Source organism: Cupressus sempervirens, chromosome 8 (genome assembly GCF_028749045.1).
Source record: "Cupressus sempervirens isolate cs-2001-9-10 chromosome 8, ASM2874904v1, whole genome shotgun sequence".
Lineage (NCBI taxonomy): Eukaryota > Viridiplantae > Streptophyta > Pinopsida > Cupressales > Cupressaceae > Cupressus > Cupressus sempervirens.
The window spans coordinates 205,055,519-205,062,530 of record NC_143125.1 but is presented as its reverse complement, the minus strand read 5'-3'; positions in this window follow the sequence as shown (position 1 = coordinate 205,062,530).

Genomic DNA, 7,012 nt, shown 5'->3' with positions numbered 1-7,012 from the left:
TTTATAGTTTCTTGTTCTTGTAATGAGAATTAATTTCTTATAATGTCCTCTGGATAATATGAATCCTGTGTGACTGGTCCCAACTTAATCCTATGCCTCAAAGTCTGATCGAAAAACCCCTCAGAATCACGAAAAAGGGAATGGGAGATAGCCATCATATACTGATCCAAAATTTTATACAAAAAGAGCCAACCCCCTTTGGTAATTACGAACTGATGGGCCACTATGCAGGTAGGGAAAATTGATCCTAGTTGCCTCGTCAACAAAAACATCTCTTCTATTTCTCCTAGTTGCCACAAGACTTCTGCCAATCCTACCTTTAGAGGTACTTGGTAAGGCAAGACATGAGGACTCCCCTTAAAACCATAGATTCTGAAAATGGTAGAAATAGGGTAAGGAATAATATCTGCCCAATTATGTGAAACTTTTAAATTATGTGGGGCTATCCATAGGCCTGATGAGAGTCATCGATACCTTAGGGATTCTGGGATTGTCACTCAATATGAGACATCTTAATTTAGAAGCAAAATATCTATCAAATCTGACAAAACTGGCATTATTTGCATCCTAGGTCATATCTGCACTCCACAATTGGACTAGCAGTGTTTCCCCATTTTCCTCTTTATTCAATTCAACCTCATTACTAAAATATGTCACCCCCTTCAACAAGCACATATGCATCAATAGAGAGTAGTGGCCAAAATTTTTCTCCACTTTGCCTCTCACAATTCCAACCAAACCAATGTGAACTTCTTCATCTAAAAAGGAGGCAAAATCAAAGATAACATCTACACCAAAAGAAGCAATTTCAACCATCATATACATAAGGCAAATGGGCATGAAATCCTGCTCATCCTCACCAAAAACACGACATAGTGTCTTGTATATCTCTACAACTAGGGAAGTGAAAAGACTCTTCTTAAAAGGTTAACTAGAGGCTATAGTATTTACTAGCAGAGTTCCTATAGTACCAATGTGTGCCCTTAGTGCACCGCCCCTAATTACATCTGTCTTTGCTTTGTATTCTTTTTCTAATTCTAGCAAATTGATTGGTACATGGTAATTTGATAATGGTTCTCAGTGAAAACTTCTCAAATTTCTTTAGGGCTAATTGAGACCAGAGGCACACCATCATTTGTTCTCACAACCCTAATTGCTTGATCATAATTTTTGTCAATGTCTTCTAGCAAATCATAATCCATGAAAACACTTGGAACTACTAGCTTTCCCAAATCAAAATTCCATATATTAGCGTGAGGGGAAAACAACTTCATTTTTGAAAACCACTTCTTAAACAAAACAAGGCCAGCTCGAGTAGTTATTGCATCCCTAACCTAGTTTCCCTTGTCATATAAGCCATCAATAATTTTAAGCCTATGGTTTAATGAAATTAACTTTTTAACCTGTGCAGGCTCTATAGTGGATCTTGGGAGTAATTCTAACAAATCATCATGGACATTCCTATCCATATAGTTAACTTGCCCAGAAAATGCTTTGTTAGGAGGCATCTTGATTGTAATAATGGGAACTAGAATGTCACAAAGGTTATGTGTGAGTATTTACTTGATTTTCCAGAATTATTCTTCTTTGAAATTCTATAGTTGCTGTTGAATAGATGTGGGATTGCTTCATGTCTTTACCAAGCTTAGCACAATGTGATTGATAGGTTCTTATGCTCAAAACATGAAATCTTTGTTTGCATCGGACTGGAAAGAATGAAAATCATATGTATTATACTCTATTTTTTCACACGTGAAGCTTTCATTCATCATAAACACACAGAATAGAAAAATAGAGTAGCATCACACTTCCTTTTAAATTTTCGCCATTAATCCTTGAAAAATCCTACGATCCAAGAATGAAAACTAGGCTGACTCAATGTTCCTTTTAGCATGTTGGTAGTGAAACCAATAAACTGCCTCCATCTATATCTTTCCTTTAAAGCTGGCATTTCAAACTGGGCCCATGAATGACCAAGGACACGTGTCATCAACTCACTAACTCACTATACTTATCTTTTGAGCACCTTTCTATAGCGAGCTAGCGATAACCATTGATCTTGCTTTGATCATATGGTAGATATTTGAAACAAATTTTAAGAAAACAATGGTGGGTCCCTCGCTCATTAACTTGCTATACTTATTCATTGCACATCTCTTCATAGTGAGTTAATGAGCACTGTTGATCGATACTTAATCTTGTGGACAGCAATTTACTATAACAGTGGTGGGTCATCACCTGCTAACTCGCTATACCTAACTTTCAAGCATTTTTCCATAGGGAATTAACAATGGCCTTTGATCTTGGTTTGATGTAATGATTAGAATTCTTTGTGTGCTTTATACATGGGGAGTGGGTCCATATACTGCTATTGCAGAGATGGCTGAACACGCTTACAAACACATGTACTCTTTTTTTATCTTTTAATGACATCACATGTTGTTGGCCTTGCCGTGTTTGTGACTATTAGGCAAGTCACCACATTGCTACTAGCAAAACATTAAATATCTGGCTAGCGACCTCTTGGTAAATAAACACCAAGAAATAAAGCACAACTTGCATAGAAGTAAAAGCAAAGTCTGCATAAGATTTTCTTTGGGATCCTCAAAAATCATTTCTAGTTATAAAAGAATGCCTTCTTTTGCAATGTTTGGGCCCTCGCTATGTCGCTACCAAAAAAGTGGTGTTATTCTGTCTAGTGATATAGCAACCTTTGACGGATTCTCAGTTGTAGTGACAAAAAACAAAACACACATTGATTGAAAACCCTACCAGTTAATGCTAGTGTCAGAGAAGGTGGCTATGTACATTTATAATACTGCGTGGCAACTTCCATGGTCATATCAACCTTTTAAAAGAACACTACCTTTCTGCAAAATTTAGGCATTCGCTATGTCACCACTGGAAAGTCGCATGGATTTTTTTGATAGTGACTTAGCGAATTGTCATAAAAACTTGGACGTCGGTGACACCATTCACAGTTTCCTTCACGTGCATTTATTCTTAAAACTAACAAGCCTGGGACACAACACGTGCCAAAATTTACCTTATATTAACATAATTCTCGATGTCGAATTTCACTTTTCAGTATCATAGACACGTACCATCAACTCGCTAACTCGCTATACATAACAATCGAGCATTTTTCTATAGTGAGTTAACAATGACCATAGATTCAAAAAAGATCTGATGGTAGGGTAAAACTTCTTTCACAAGGATTGAACAATGACCTTAACACGGACGGGAAAAGAATATTCGCTTATCCTCCCTTTTTTAAAAAAATTTCGTGCCAGGGAAAATTTAAATGGAATGGGACATAGGGTTTTGACAAAAAATTTCAAAGGCTAACAAAAAAATGACTTAGCTAGAAATCCTATTCAACATTAATGGATCCCAATCTTTTTTTTTTTTAATATCTGGACAATGAAATTTCTATCACATGAAAATTTAGACCAACACATACGATTTCACAAGGCTTGTTATCACCCAAAAAAACATTCCCAAATTTACCTTCCTTGTAGTTTGTGAAGACTTCGCTGCAAGAAGATGCATGGAATGAAGCCCTAGAGTCAATTACCCATGACTTCAAAGTTGTGTCACTTGTCTCAAGAACCAAAACACCATCACCGGGATCATGAATGATGTTTTCTCCACTATCCAAAATTTTTTCTTGAGTTCTTTTATATTTTTTTTAGTTCTTTTTAACATGACCAGCCTTTCCACAAAACCAACAACCGTTTTGTCTACCTTGGGACTACGACCTTCTAGTTGATTGTGACCTTCGATTGTTGTTATTATTTCTACCTCTATGTTGAGTTCTTCCTCTATTTTTTTTACTAACCATTGTTAGCGCATTGCCGGATGAAGACTCTTTATTAGTTCTCCTCATGTCTTCACTAAGCAATGCAGAGGCTACCTCATTGTAGACCAGCTTGTTTTTGCCGATTATGAAAGTGCTAATCACTGTGACCACACCATCCCAGCTATCTGGTAAAGAACATAATAAGATGATCACCTTATTTTCATCATCTTGACATAAATCGATGGTTGTGCTTGACATAAAAGAGTATTCAACTGATTTATGTGATTCGACATCGCTGTACCGTCCTTCATCTTTAACTTGTAAAGCTTCTTCATGATAAAAAATTTATTTACAATAGATGTCGTCTGATACATACTATGAAGTTTGTTCCATACATCTTTTGTTGATGTTTCATTATTCACATTGAACAAAACATTTGCATATAGCAAAAGAAAAATCTCTACCATTGCCTTCTCATTAGTTTTAGTCCAGTCTTCATCTAACATAGCGGTAGGCTTCTTTTCTTTGCCTTCAACTGTTATTGCAAGATCATGCTTGATCAAAAGTGATCACATATGAACCTTCCAAAAACTGAAATTCTTCCTTGAGAATTTATGCACTCTTGTTTCCTCCATGACTTTGGAATTTGGTAATTGAAATTGATTATGGCTCTGATACCAATTGTAAATATACTAAGAATGTGAAAGAAAATACAAAACAACAAAACACATAAAAGTAGAAGTTTATCGTGGTTCACCACAAATCGTGGCTACATCCACACTGAGAGCAAAGGAATTATATTAATGAGAAAACCAATTAAGTTTACAATACATGCGATCAGCATTTATAGATCACAAATGATTAGCTAAAGAGACAAAATATAATGGAGGGAAAAACACATGTGCCTAATGGCCTTCACAATTCAACACAAATAGCTTTGTTTCAAGGTTTGAGGCACGAAGGTCGTGGCCATTTCGATTGCTTCTTTCCTAACTATTTGGCGGCCCCTTCTGTCATCTGCACTGCTGCAGAGGTCTATTATTGTTAGAATGTTACGAATATAATATGCTAAATATGCCCTAGAATAGCCCTACAAGCCCCCAACTAATCATCAAGTAGGATTATTGGATCGGCCTCTAATAATTTGCCTACTCTTCCCTTCCTTGCGGGGTAGGGTAGATTCTATATGTAACATGCAAACTTATGGAGGCCTATCCTAGTCTATGGCTCCTATAATAATATAGAAGTCGGGCCCCAACCTGGTTGTGGTCAAGGGCTTGTCCAACCATAGATTATTGTTTGGTCCCTCATTAATATTAGTGGGACAGGTGGCCCTATGGGGCGATTGGTGCTGGTGATCCTCAATCTTGAACATTAGGCTTTGGATCTATATCTCACTATCAAACCCACTAAATGAAACTACAAGCAACCCCTATTGAAAGACTATTCTTATCGGTGAAAGGAAGAACATGTCATAGCCTAGTGCTACTAATCCCGGTTCAGGAAATGCTCCTATCTCCCTCCCAAACCCTAATCTAGAAAACCCTTGCACAACAACAAACTGGCCATATCCCTACAACTTCTTATAATGGGGTAAAGGGAGGGGCCTCCCTGGATTAAGAACACCTACTAGAGTAAGTAAATGGCATAAACCTGCTAGAATAATACCCATAGGAGGTTTCATTAATGTCGCTTGCCCAATAGGGTAGCATAATCCTACTTAAATAACTAGAATAATCACCCATCCCAATGAGTAGTTGGGGCCCACCCTGAAAACCCACCCATGGTTCATCGAGGAGTCCCACCCCGACATTAATTAGCTTGCTAGCCCTACTATTCTTGGGGGACAGGGCGAGTATTAACTCTAAAATTAGCGAATCTTAACAGAATGGATTGGATTGAAGGGTTGAGAGCCCCTACCCTACCTGAAAATTCCCCCCACCCCTACCCTACCCTAACTTACCCTATATTTTAAGGGGAAAGGGCAGGCTCTTCCTAGCCCTTAGAATAGTAGGCCCCTACCCTACCACGCATTTAGAATAGTAGGGAGATTATTGATTATTGATTATTGCAGATGGGACCAAATCAATTTTATGGAGGGTGTGCCTACCCCCTCCTATTATTTGGAATAGATGTAGGAAAATTGCAAGATTCATCACATCTTTGGACATGTTCTATTCTTGGGAGTGGGAGAAAGCGCACCACACAACTCCTATTTTAGGGTCATGATCAATATTCCAATGAGAAATCAATCAATGCAAGAATATAGTCAAGTTCCCTCCCCTTCCTCTTCAATAGTAGGAGGAATAGAGCCTAGTTATGTGTCTCTCATCTCATAGAGTTACCTTAAGCACCATGCATGGAAATTTGATTCATTGGATTAAATTTTCCATGTCAACTTCGATAGATAGTATATCCCTTCGGGTGATTGCACCTAGTGTTCATTCAAAACTAGTATGTACAATGGTTATGCCCTGGTAAAAGTAAATAATTTGAACTACAATCAACCTTAACTGCCCTGATAGATTATTGTAGGAGCCCACCCAACCAAGGCATGCCCATTCGCCTCTCACCTAGGCAACTATCTCCTCTATCTAGGAAGAAGTTGAATTTTGATGCCCACTATATCACACCCACCCCCTCGGAATGAAAGCAGGACTAAGATATAGTAGGGTGACGATTTCATTGAATCACCCATTGAAAAGTGATGTTGGTCTTTATTCATGGTGCATGCAAAGGGCTACTATGGCCCCTACTCCTTTGACTCCCTCTATGGCATGAAAATTTAGTTTAGTAAAGGGCATTATGCATGCAAGGGGTAGATTATTATAGGGGCTTGTCCTACATGCATACTGCAACTCACACCCCCACCCCCACCCTCACTATTATAAGGTAAGGTAAGGTAAGCACCTAGTCAATTGTCCTATCTTCTACTATAGTTGGGGTAGTAGGGTGCATGGGCATAACTCCATAACTTTTCATTGTCGACCTTGACACCACTCTACTAGATATCAATCACTTATCTAACAATAGTGATTATAGGTGCATGCATCATAATGTGAGGTTATGATTTGAACCTGTAGTCTTCAATCATGAGCTTGATGAGTTGACCAATTACTCTTCCCCACTCCCTTCTACATATAGATAGTTGGCTAGACCCCCTACCCCCGACCTATGATGTTGGGTCAGGCCCCCCTACTATCTAATGCA